Here is an 11,498-nt window from a genome sequence, read left to right as displayed (position 1 = left end):
TAAAAATAATCCTCTGTAGAAAAGCATCTGATGTAGTATTATTTTTAGGGTGCATTATTTAAGTGAGTAATATAGGTCAATAAGTCCTTCCCAGCATTTCTCAGCTTTTCTGGGGGAAAATAAATTATCTAACCTGTAGAAAGAATTTCTTGGTTCTGGGTTCTGTATGCATTAGCAAGCAAAACTGAAAGGAATTTAAAATACACTGAGTTACAAGAAGTACTATATTCTTTTTTCATTAGAATTTCTAAACTATAAAACTCACTTACTACCCAGCTTTTTGTCTGGACAGTAGCTTGATCAGAATAATAAATAAAATGTTTGGCATGCTCTGTGGTCTGTATCAGCATGTGATTCAACAATGCTTAAAAATTAACTTTGCTTTGAGGCCTATTTCAGGGACATTGATGTCAATAGCACTTTCTTTTCTACAATTTAGGGCTGCAAGCTGAATTCCTACGGTGTTATCTGTCAGATGCTAGCTGGCTAAAAATATGAGCCTTCTCTCTTTTCCATGATAATTCTCATTAACAATGTAGAGGTATAAAATATGTGGCTAAAATCCCAGAATTTCTTTTTAGTATGTACAGTTTTTTAAGTATTAAGCACTTTTATTTATACTTTAATGTGTCAAAGAGGGGAAGGGAATTTCTACTGAACTTCTTGAGCTCTCTTGATAAGGCCAAACTTGCATGAAAAAAATACTTTGTGCAAGACAAACAGAACTGCTTCAAGGCAGGAGGGAGAAAACACTTTAATGTGCAAGGGCATGTAACACTTCCAGACTGCAGATGAAGGAAGTACAGTAACATGCTGGGGAAAAGAGTGTCTCTCTTATCTGAATAACTGTGAATGTATTGGATGCCAGCTTTTTCTTAATGTGGTGGGTGAATTTTTGCGGTCTCTGGAAAGATGAGTAGCCAGGTCGACGGGCTGCCCAGTGTACAGAAGTGTCAGTAAAGAAACTTCAGTGGTCACATGAAATGATGGCAGGTGAGTGAAGTAAGGTTATTGTGGTTTCAAGGTGTTATACAGGATAGCAAGGGCCTACGTCTTGCTTTTGAAAAGGAAGCAGGGATATAAACTATTGAATACTGAATGTCAGAACTCTGAATATTAATGTGCTATTTAAGGTCATTTTTCAGAAGATACTTGGAGGAAAAGTCTTCTTCACAAGTCTGCTTATCAGCTTTCTAAAAAGGGAAAGGGGAGGAAGAAAAGGGGTGTAAACTCATTCAAACGAATATTTCTTTTGGTTGTTGGAACTTGCTTTCCTCTTTACTAGTATGCATTATAATCCCTGAAGGTTATATGCTTTAGGGCACAAGGAAGCAATTTCCCCTGTCAAATGAGTGGCAAAACACAAATCCTGTAGTATAAATCAAATAGGACATACTGACTGATTTGTTGTAAACATACTTGAATGTATTTATTCTATGTCGCATTTAATATGCTGTATTGCATTTAATAAAAATTGTGTATGGAATATTAGTTTTGCTTAAAATCATCTAATACGTATTGAAATGTCATAATGTACATACAGTAGTAAAAAAAATGAATAGAATAATGTTTTCAGTATACTTTCAAGTATAACTTTTTAAGCATCTTGCATGAACAGATGAGATTAAAATCATGCTTTTTGTCAGACAGCATTTTTTCCTTTTTTCGAATATTTTCCCCTACAAATATTCTTACTGTAAATGACATTTCAAAGTAAATGTCATTTTCTTATAACTTTTATTGTAACTGTTATTTTAGTGCTAAATTGAATATTTACGTTCATTGTGTGTAAATATGTTAGAGAGAAGATTTCCATTTAAGTCTTGAGTTTCATAAAGGAAACAAATGGTAATGTGATGGCTTTATGCCAATACTGATCAAATAAAACATATTACTGTCATCTTTCTTGCTTGTATCATTCCTGGCATGTACACAAAACCTCTATAACATTAACTTATGCATGCTAGATATGTATATTTCAGTGCCTGAGAGTATTTCCTACTACTACCCTTGCATACAAATATACACACATGCACAAACACAGAAATGGCCTTTGTTGTAGTTTGGGTTTTTAAGGGTTTAACTTTGGGGAAAAATGTCACCAGCTTTTTTTAGTGCTGGATTGTAGCACCATTAGAGCAGTCACTTTTTTATTCTTCCCAATAAAACACTACAATTTAACAATCCTTTACGTGAATGTAGAGCTCATTAATGGGATCAGGCTAAAAGTGTTCTTTATAGTGGCTTTAATGGAGATCTCAAATTTACACGGTGCCTGAATAAGCAAGTGAAAACATCTTACAAAGAAAACCAGAGGACTGTTAAGTTGTCTATCTGTTTTAGAGAGGCAGTGTATTCTTAAGTGAGTTCAGCAGTCTGTGTAAAGGACTGTGTTACTGCACAGTAACAGATAGTCCTGGAAAACTCTTGGGTAGTCCTGGTTTATGGACCTCGCTGCAGCTCTAAGCTACTCTTTGCTGAAGCAACTGTGCTCAGTTATTATTTACTGAAGTGACTGAGCTGTGTTGAAACACAGCTGAGGAAAGGGTTGTCACTTCTGCCTAGCATCCTTGACATGCACAATCAGTAATTTCTGCCAGGGTTGGGGTGACAGGTGAGCTCTGTAACCATAGTTTGGGGCTTTTTTGGCTTATCCTATGACAGGAAAGCATCAGGGAGCAATTTAGTGAATGAGAATATAGTCAGTTGTATGTAAGAAAGAGTGGCAGCTTTATGTAGCTCATACCCTTTATGGTGCTTAAATGTTATATCCACCTGTAGCCTGTGTGTATTGCTACTTGTGGTTAGAGGACATTCACATCAAAACCGTCACAGTATCCAGTATCACTCTGTCTGGGCCACATGGCAGTGCGCATGGTTCCCAGTAAGCATTGCTCACAGCCTGCCCACAGAGGTGAAACCAAACCCCCCCCCAAGCAATAAATTACTAATTAACCACATTTTCACGAAGTATTAACACATTAATCCTCCTGTTTAGTGCTTAATGTTACTAAATGAGTTGCTGTTACTGAGTGAATTAAAGCTGATATAATCTATGTAGTGCAGCAAAACGCTCTTAGATGGCATAAGTACAAATTAGAGCAAAGAGTAATTTATATCTTCTTGTGTCCTCTTCTTGGCATGTACCCTGACCAATCAATGTGTAATTTACCATACAGATTGGTTGCATTCACGGATAGAAAATGGAAACATTGATGTGCAAGTTCAGGTAACTCTTGGATTAGTCATATGCTGTGGCAAATAACATAAAGGGAATAACAAATAAGTTGCATGCATGAGCTTTCTAACATGATCTAGACTTCCTCACACCCCTAAATGATCTGTTGCGTCTGTTGATGTATATGAAACAAATGACTAGATTAAAAAGACTTCAATTCACTTTTTAAACTCTAGACCTACCAAAAAGAAGGTATTTATAGCTAATGGGTTTTTTTCCTTTTAGGAGATGTGCAGACTGCTTTGATTTTTCTCGCTTAAATTGGTTGTCAGAAAACATATGTTAAAATGGCAGTTACCATCTCAGCCAGAATCCTTAACTGTGTAGCAATTTCTCACAGATTTTTGTTTGATTCATTAGCAACTATACTGTAGCATTCACCCTGTATCTGGAATGTGGGATACTTTCTCCTGTGCTATCACTTTCCTTTTTGGCCAGACACTGGGAAGCATTCAGGAAACAATCTTCATTTTTATCCCCTGTTTTCTGAGATTGTACTTTCTGAGATTGTAAATCAGTGCTCTTCTGTGACCTTATTGATATTAGCAGCTCCTCCAAAATTTTGATCCTTGTTTCATTCACCGAATGTGCTATTCATAGTCATAGGGGTGGTTCTTACATGAGAAGTTGTCTCATGCATTTCGTGTTGCTCATGTAAAGATTAGGTCCATAAATAGCAAAACTGTTCTTTTCATTTCAGTATCTATGCTACGGAGAAAGTGACATGTTCCTTATTAAAAAGAAAAATAAATCTAGGAAATGGTGATGCAATGAAACCATCATTATGACCAGAGAACAGAAAGGATATTAAGTTTCTAATACATATACTTTTGATTTTAAATACTTCATAATTTATGAACGGTTGTTACAACCTTTACTATATGCAGTATTATCGGAAATTCATAGAGTGCATAAGGAAAGCTGTACCAAATTAGAATACAGCCTTAATGTTTCTCCAACCATCTATTTACCTTTCTGTAGACTTAAAGTTAGCTGATTTGCTTTTTGATTTAAAATTAGTTATGAATTTTACTTTCAAGTGATTCTGCTATTTTAGAGCACAGATTCATCAACATGGTTTTCCATCATGTTACATACTGATTAATTTTATGAAAGCTGTTACTTGATCTGTCTTACAGCAATGCTGAAAACTCTTTACTGCCTGGAGGGAACGTGTGGATCTTCTTTGCATGCTGCGGTGCAACTTTTAGGAGGTTCTTCATGGATTTTTATTGCCTTTGGAAAGATAATACACTTTTAGACTGATAGAAAAGATTGGAAGCTTTATAAAATGAATAGAGAGAACTCTAATTGTTGCTAGTCCTAAAGCTGATACAGGGCTTATTTGGGACTAAGTTCTGGGCTGAATGTAGGGTGGCAAAAACCTCCTAAGTATGTGCAAATCTCTTATTTTAACACTTTTGTAGAGGAAAATGGTCAGTCAGTAGCTTGGGAGTAGAGAGAACAAGGAGAAGGTAAAGGTCTCAGGAGTTATTGTGCTTGCTGATGCTACCAACTGATGGTAAGGATGCTGAAGTTCACAGGTGGTATAAGTGAAACCTGATTTGTAGATGTCTGTGTTCACACATTAAATCCTCAAAGATGTGAAGTCTTTGCCTCTCCTCACAGGAAAAAAAGGATGTGGAAGAGGAGGAGGAAAGGCTTTTTAATTTTTTTTTTTCTTTAACTGGAATGTGAGACAGGATGGGAGTGGCTGGGAACACTTCAGTCAGGCTGGCGAGATGCCTGGTGGCACTTATGTGAAGGTATTGACCTTCACAAATGATTAAAACTCTTCCTTTTCAGGCATTCAGCTTCAACTTAAATAGACTAGTGGGAAGAGGTGCTACCATCACGCTTGAAGTACTTATTGGGGGCAGACAGATGGTAGCCAGGTGTAATTGCATGATAACTCTGAGGGGAAAACATGGGTTTGTCTTCTCTCCACAGCAGCTCAAGATTTTGGGACTTGCAGTATCTGGAATAACAGGGAGATGGCCCCTGTTTACATTGAAGTAACAAATTCAATGTAAAGGCTGGGAGCCATCTATGGAAAGGGAGATTAGAGGTTATTCAGAAAAATGGGTAGTGAAAAAGCTCAGGATCATATTCTTAGCACCATGAGACCATGTGTTAACACAGCTTTATGAACTCAGCTGCCAGCTGAATACAGCACCAATCCCCTATTCCTGAAGGTTAGAAATAAATATGGGCTAAGAGGTATCTGAAATGCTCCCTCCTCATACATTTCTTTTATTAGGTGAAAAGTACAATGTGTTAACCTATGCATATATATGAATCCTTTATGATAGAGTTTTTCCTCCTATCATATGGAAGCAGCTGAGAAGATGAACTGAGCCCAGGTCTGAGGCTCTTCTGGAGAAACAAGTACCTCACTTTCATTTCTCTTCTTTACTATTCTAATACCCAGCTACTATTAATTGTTTCTCCATTTGAGTTGGACTTTCATATTAACAGCTATTATTTTAGCACGCATCTGAAATTTCCACCAGTTCCACATATCACAGAAGGAGCACAATATCTTGAAAAACTGTCAGCCGTGACTGAAAGAATGTAATGACAAAGAAAAGACCTGAAATAATTTATTTTCAGAACAGTGTGGCCTACTGAGTATGGCCTTGAGTGTGAGCCATGTCCTCAGGCTAGAAATTCCTTTTGTGTGTTAGTTACTGATCTGAATGATACTGATACTAGTTATTTCATAAAATGCTTTGAGTTGTGCTGATAAGAAGTGCTATTTCAAAGAGGAGATTCGGTATTATTCTCTTTTATGCTCCGTGATTTTTAAAGAGCTGCTGCAAACAAAGGAGTTACTAAGGCTTCTCAAGAAATGATGTAAGTATCTGTTATTGTTTTAGTCCCTCATTGCAGGCTAGCCTTCCGCTACTTTAAGAAAGGGAATTCTAACCGTGGTTACTTCATTTTAAAATGAGACTTGCTTCATTCGGGAATCTTATTTCCTTAACTCAGCCTTTTTTTGAGTTAGTACTGTGACTTAAAAGATTCTGGGCAGCAAACAAACCCCATTTATTATTGTCTAATTTATTATTGGAGAGGAAACATGGGAAGGATATTTTTGAAGCTTTTTGGAATGCTAGAGGTTGTCAAACCAAGCAGTTTTTTTACAAAACTGGTGAGACAGGACCTCTAACACTCTATTTTCTGAGATGGTCAGCATTAGGAGCAGTAAACCATCCATTTTAGTGAAGCAATTTCCTGAAGTGTACAGTTCATTGAACTCATGGCATTTAAGATCACCAGCTGGCCTTTCTGTTAGTGTCTCTAGGAAACTTTCAGGGGTTACGAGAGCTGGCTATTCCCCTTTACACTTAGAAGGACATCTTGTGCTAAACTGTGGACTTACAGCCTGGGAAGCAAAAAAACCAGACTGACTTGAAAGGGGAGGCATACTTGTCTCTTTGGCCTGCTGTGCAGGGCTGGTGAAAACCTGTAGCATGTTTGCATAGGCAACACCTTTAACAGAAGAACTGAGAAATGTGTGAGTCCAGGTTCCCCTTTAATCCAGGGTTTAAAGCAATTTTCTGAAAAAATAATTTTTGGTTTCAATCCAGAAAACTAGGAGAAGAGTTTGAATCCTGCCATCCCACATACTTAATGAAAAATTCTGTACAAGTGTATACAGAATAAGAGTATTAGATGATAGGATATGTCCAAATTCTTCCACCTTTTTACAAAAATAATGTTATTTACTTGATATAGACACAGAATAGAGTTCCTGGGTGTGAGTCCTGAGAAGAAATGTATCTGGAGAGGAAAGAATTATCCTTGCAAATATGTGTTGTTTTTTGTTCACATTTTTTTAAGGCTATGAATCTCATCAGTACTGGTGGTCACTTAAGCAGTAAGATATTCATCATGCTGTTTTATGACTCCTATTAATAGTACCTAAACTTTTCTATGCAGTGAGAAGATTGTGTTCTTTACTTAGGCTTGTGAATCTCAATGAAAAATGGAGAATCTAAAAGTTAAGCCTTGTATTGGCCTGAGCCAATAACTAAGTTGGCCTCTAGGTGCCTTTGTTCTTGGAACTGGTGATCAGATCATTCAGTGAAGCAGAACATGAAGATATAAGGAAACATAGGAAAGATATGGACCTGCACGAGCAGGTCCAGAGGAGGGCTGCCAAGATGATCGGACACTGGAGCACCTTCCGTATAAGGACAGGCTGAGAGAGTTGGGGTTGTTTAGCCTAGAGAAGAGAAGGCTCCAGGGAGACCTTATAGCAGCCTTCCAGCACTTAAAGAGGGCCTACAGGAAAGACGGAGAGGGACTCTATCAGAGAGTGTAGTGATAGGACGAGGGATAATGGTTTTAAACTGAAAGAGGCTAGATTTAGATTAGATATTAGGAAGAAATTCCTTACTGTGAGGGTGAACTGAAACAGGTTGCCAGAGAAGTTGTGGATGCTCCCTCCCTAGAATTGTTCAAGGCCAGGTTGGATGAGGCTTTGAGCAACCTGGTCTAGTGGAAGGTGTCCCTGCCCATGGCAGGGGGGTTGAAAATAGATGATCTTTAAGGTCCCTTCCAACCCAAACCATTCTATGGTTCTATGATACTGAACTGGAAGGTCCTGAACTGTGCCTTTATTTGCCTTGGTAAAGTCAAAGACGCTGCAATTAAGGTTGCAGTGAAGGCAAAGTAACCCATGGACAGCTCCAAATTACAAGTGATACAAGAGGAGAGTGTCTAATCTTGAGGGAAAGGTCAGGCTCAGCATAATACTGAGAGCTGTAATAAAACAATTGCTTGCTTTATTTTCTTTTTTCCCCTCTTCCCTATAAAGGAAATTTAAACTTACAGCTAATAAGGATGCCATGAAAGACATCAAGAATTATCTCTTTTAAGAACAAAAGCTTTTATCTTACAGTATCGCTGTCTTCCCCCCTGGCCTTTTTTAAGACTTTAAATACTGTCTTTTGGACTTTACCATGCTGCATTACAAGTAAGCATGCACTGCTTGTTAAATACATGGCTCATGAACAGTTTGTTCTCACCAAACTTTGGTTTTGCACTTGGCTTGAACCCATATCTCATTGAATTTGTATTAATTTTGTTTAATTGCACTTGGGGGGCTAGTAAAGTCAAACAATAATTAATAAACTTTATTCATTAGAGGAAGGTTCAGAATTACAAAAAAGTGAAAGGAAGAAAAACATAAGTGGAAGACATCTCATTTCACAGTCAGTGGTCTATTAAATTTTGCAGTGCAAGCAGAAGTGTTCCCAAAATAATAACTCTGCTCATGTCATTGCACAGTATGTCTTCTACACACACCAGCTTTAGATTACTTTGATATTTGCCCAACAAGTCTTCCAATTTCTCTTCAGCGATATCTGAATTATTTAAGGCTTCAATTTTTTTTTCTTTTAGAGAGCAGGAACTTAGAAATGTGTTGGCAGTGTGACCCTGACCATTAACATATAAATAATGTAAGCTGCTCTATACTTTGAGAGAGATGATTGGCTCTGTAAAGATATTTGGACAAATGTGTTCGCTATTTAATCCTCATCCACACAAAAACTAATCATACTAGAAACAGCCTATGAAAGGTAAACTAATAAATCTTTGCAAGAACTATGGACGCCTACAAGATTTGTTTTGAAAAAGTAGTGAATAAAGGATATGTATTAGTGAGCAAAATATTGATTGATAAACCTGTCATTTCTAAGGGCTGAAAAAATATGGCTCTTAGACTTATTGATGCAGAGATGATAGCCATTTTTATTTTAGTAACAAATCATAGTATGACAGATACAAAGTTATTAGGTCATAAATCATGAGATAGGAGGATTCAGGTAGCAAGTCTGAGAAAATAGTCCATTTATAGAATAACGTTTACGTTTAATTCATATTTTAAATAGAAGTATATCTGAAGCTGGATACTTATGTCTGAAAGGTGTTCCCATTCTAAATTAGTAGGGGAAAGAATGTTAGGGTCTTAAGCCACAGCATATTTCAGTGACCTAACGGTGAGGAAAGAGTAGGACACTTCTTATGTGACGTTTCTACTTAGGGAAAATGGATTTTATATTCTAGTTCCTTAAATTAATTATTCAAAATGCTGAAACAACTAAAATTGATTTATCTGTTCATTGACTTAGAAGTGGCATGACCTAGAATGTGTAAAGCCAGACCATTTGGGCTCCATTTGCAGATTTCCAGTGATCTGGTTTGTGATCTTGTCTTGCCTTGGCTTCCTTCCTTCTTTGACCTTCTTTCTGCCTTATTTAGGAGTTACTCTGCGGTGCAGATGCTATCCTCTGTTCTCATTGATAGTTTCTGTCTACACTGTTCTTTAAAGGCAGCTAAATCCACCATGCAGATGAAACACTCCTCTTCTGTACATTAAAATCCTCCAAAAGCCATTTCAGGTTTGGTTGGAAGATGCTGTCGTGGTTTAACCTCAGTTGGCAACTGAGCACCACACAGCTGCTTGCTCACTCTTCCTCCCCACCCCATGGTGGGATGGGGGAGAGAATTGGAAGAGCACAAGTGAGAAACTCGTGGGTTGAGATAAAAACAGTTTAATAATGGAAATAAAATAATAATAACAATAATAATGTAATAATAATAATAATACACAAAGCAAGTGATGCACAGTACAATTGCTCACCACCCGCTGACCGATGCCCAGCCAGTCCCCGAGCAGCGGCCCCCCCGGCCAGCTTTCCCCAGTTTATGTACTGAGCATGACATCCCATGGTATGGAATGTTTCTTTGGCCAGTTTGGCTGTGCCCCCTCCCAGCTTCTTGTGCACCTCCAGCCTTCTCAGTCGGTAGAGCATGGGAAGCTGAAAAGTCCTTGGCTAGTGTAAGCACTGCTTAGCAACAACTAAAACATGGGTGTGTTATCAACTTTGTTCTCCTCCTAAATCCAAAACACAGCACTGTACCAGCTACTAGGAAGGAAATTAACTCTATCCCCGCCGAAACCAGGACAGATGCATTCTCACATATGCTTTGGGTTAGTACATTATCAGATCTTCCAGGGTAGGCACATTGGCAGTCTCTGGGTTGTACATGAGAAACAGACTTGTGTGGGCTCACACAGAAGATAAGGAACTTTAGAACTAAATTAGCGAAAAATCGGGGGTTTGGTCACTTTGGAAGTCACTATTACAAAATGATGCACATTGAACTGTAGTGCTTACTACAGTAGGATCTTGTGGTGCTAATGTATTATGAATAGTGAATAACAGTATTGAGGCAGTGTTATCTTGTAGGCATTCTCTCAAGTGATGCCTGCTTTTAAACCAGATATAATTCTATTGATTCCTCTGTCAAAAGCTAAAAGTAGTTGCGTAGAAGTAAGAGTAGGGAGCAAGATCTCATTAGTTCCTGGCTGGTAGTGAAGCTTGGTAGCTCTTTATTGCAGATTTTTTGAGAAACTGTATATGAAATTTTCATTCTTCAAAATACAAAATATTGGGATTGGGCGAAAAAAAACCCATCAGTTTGAGAAATTTCTATGACATCTGATTAGATCCAGCTTCTTGAAGGAACCAAGGTTTTGCTCTTAAGGTTCAATACAATTATAAAAGTCTTTTCTGCTCAATCACAGCAGATCATATTTATCTCCAAACCATCCAGAAACTGAGTAGTGAATATGCAACATTTCAAAACAAACTTTTAAATTGCTTTGTTCTGGGTGTAATTCCTAGTATATCATAGAACTAATGCAATACTTCACTGTCGTATAACAACCTGTGAGTTACATTCAGTGTTTGGAGAGCTCAAAACATGTTAGGATAGTGGACATAAGAATAGCATCTGACAGTAATAGCTTGAGGTACTCTTGTCTTTAGAGAATACTGGAATAAAGAAAATGTTCAGCTGCTGTGGGAAATGCGCATTAAGCTGCAGCAAATAGTACAGCCTGAAATTGGGACTTTGCTTTGATTGCAAACTCTGTGAACCATGTGATGCACAGCATTGACGAATTCTTCCGTATGTGTCTATCAACTTCTCCATGGTGTTTATCAGCTTTGCCACTATATCCACTGTTCAGTCTGAAGAAAGTTGAGCAGTCCAGACCACCTAGCCACATGCACGTGATAAAGGGTGAAAAATGCCTTTGGAGGGGAAGGGGCTTTGCTGCGTATCCTGAATGTACCCATTTACATTGTCTGTGGCCCTGCTGGCCTTGGATGATGAATGAAAAATGAGTTTTCATCATTAAGGATTACAGTTCAGCTTTGAACATTCATACACAACTGTT

The sequence above is a fragment of the Pygoscelis adeliae genome, unplaced genomic scaffold (genome assembly GCF_000699105.1).
Source record: "Pygoscelis adeliae isolate BGI_AS28 unplaced genomic scaffold, ASM69910v1 Scaffold167, whole genome shotgun sequence".
NCBI lineage: Eukaryota > Metazoa > Chordata > Aves > Sphenisciformes > Spheniscidae > Pygoscelis > Pygoscelis adeliae.
Note: the sequence above shows the minus strand (reverse complement) of the source record.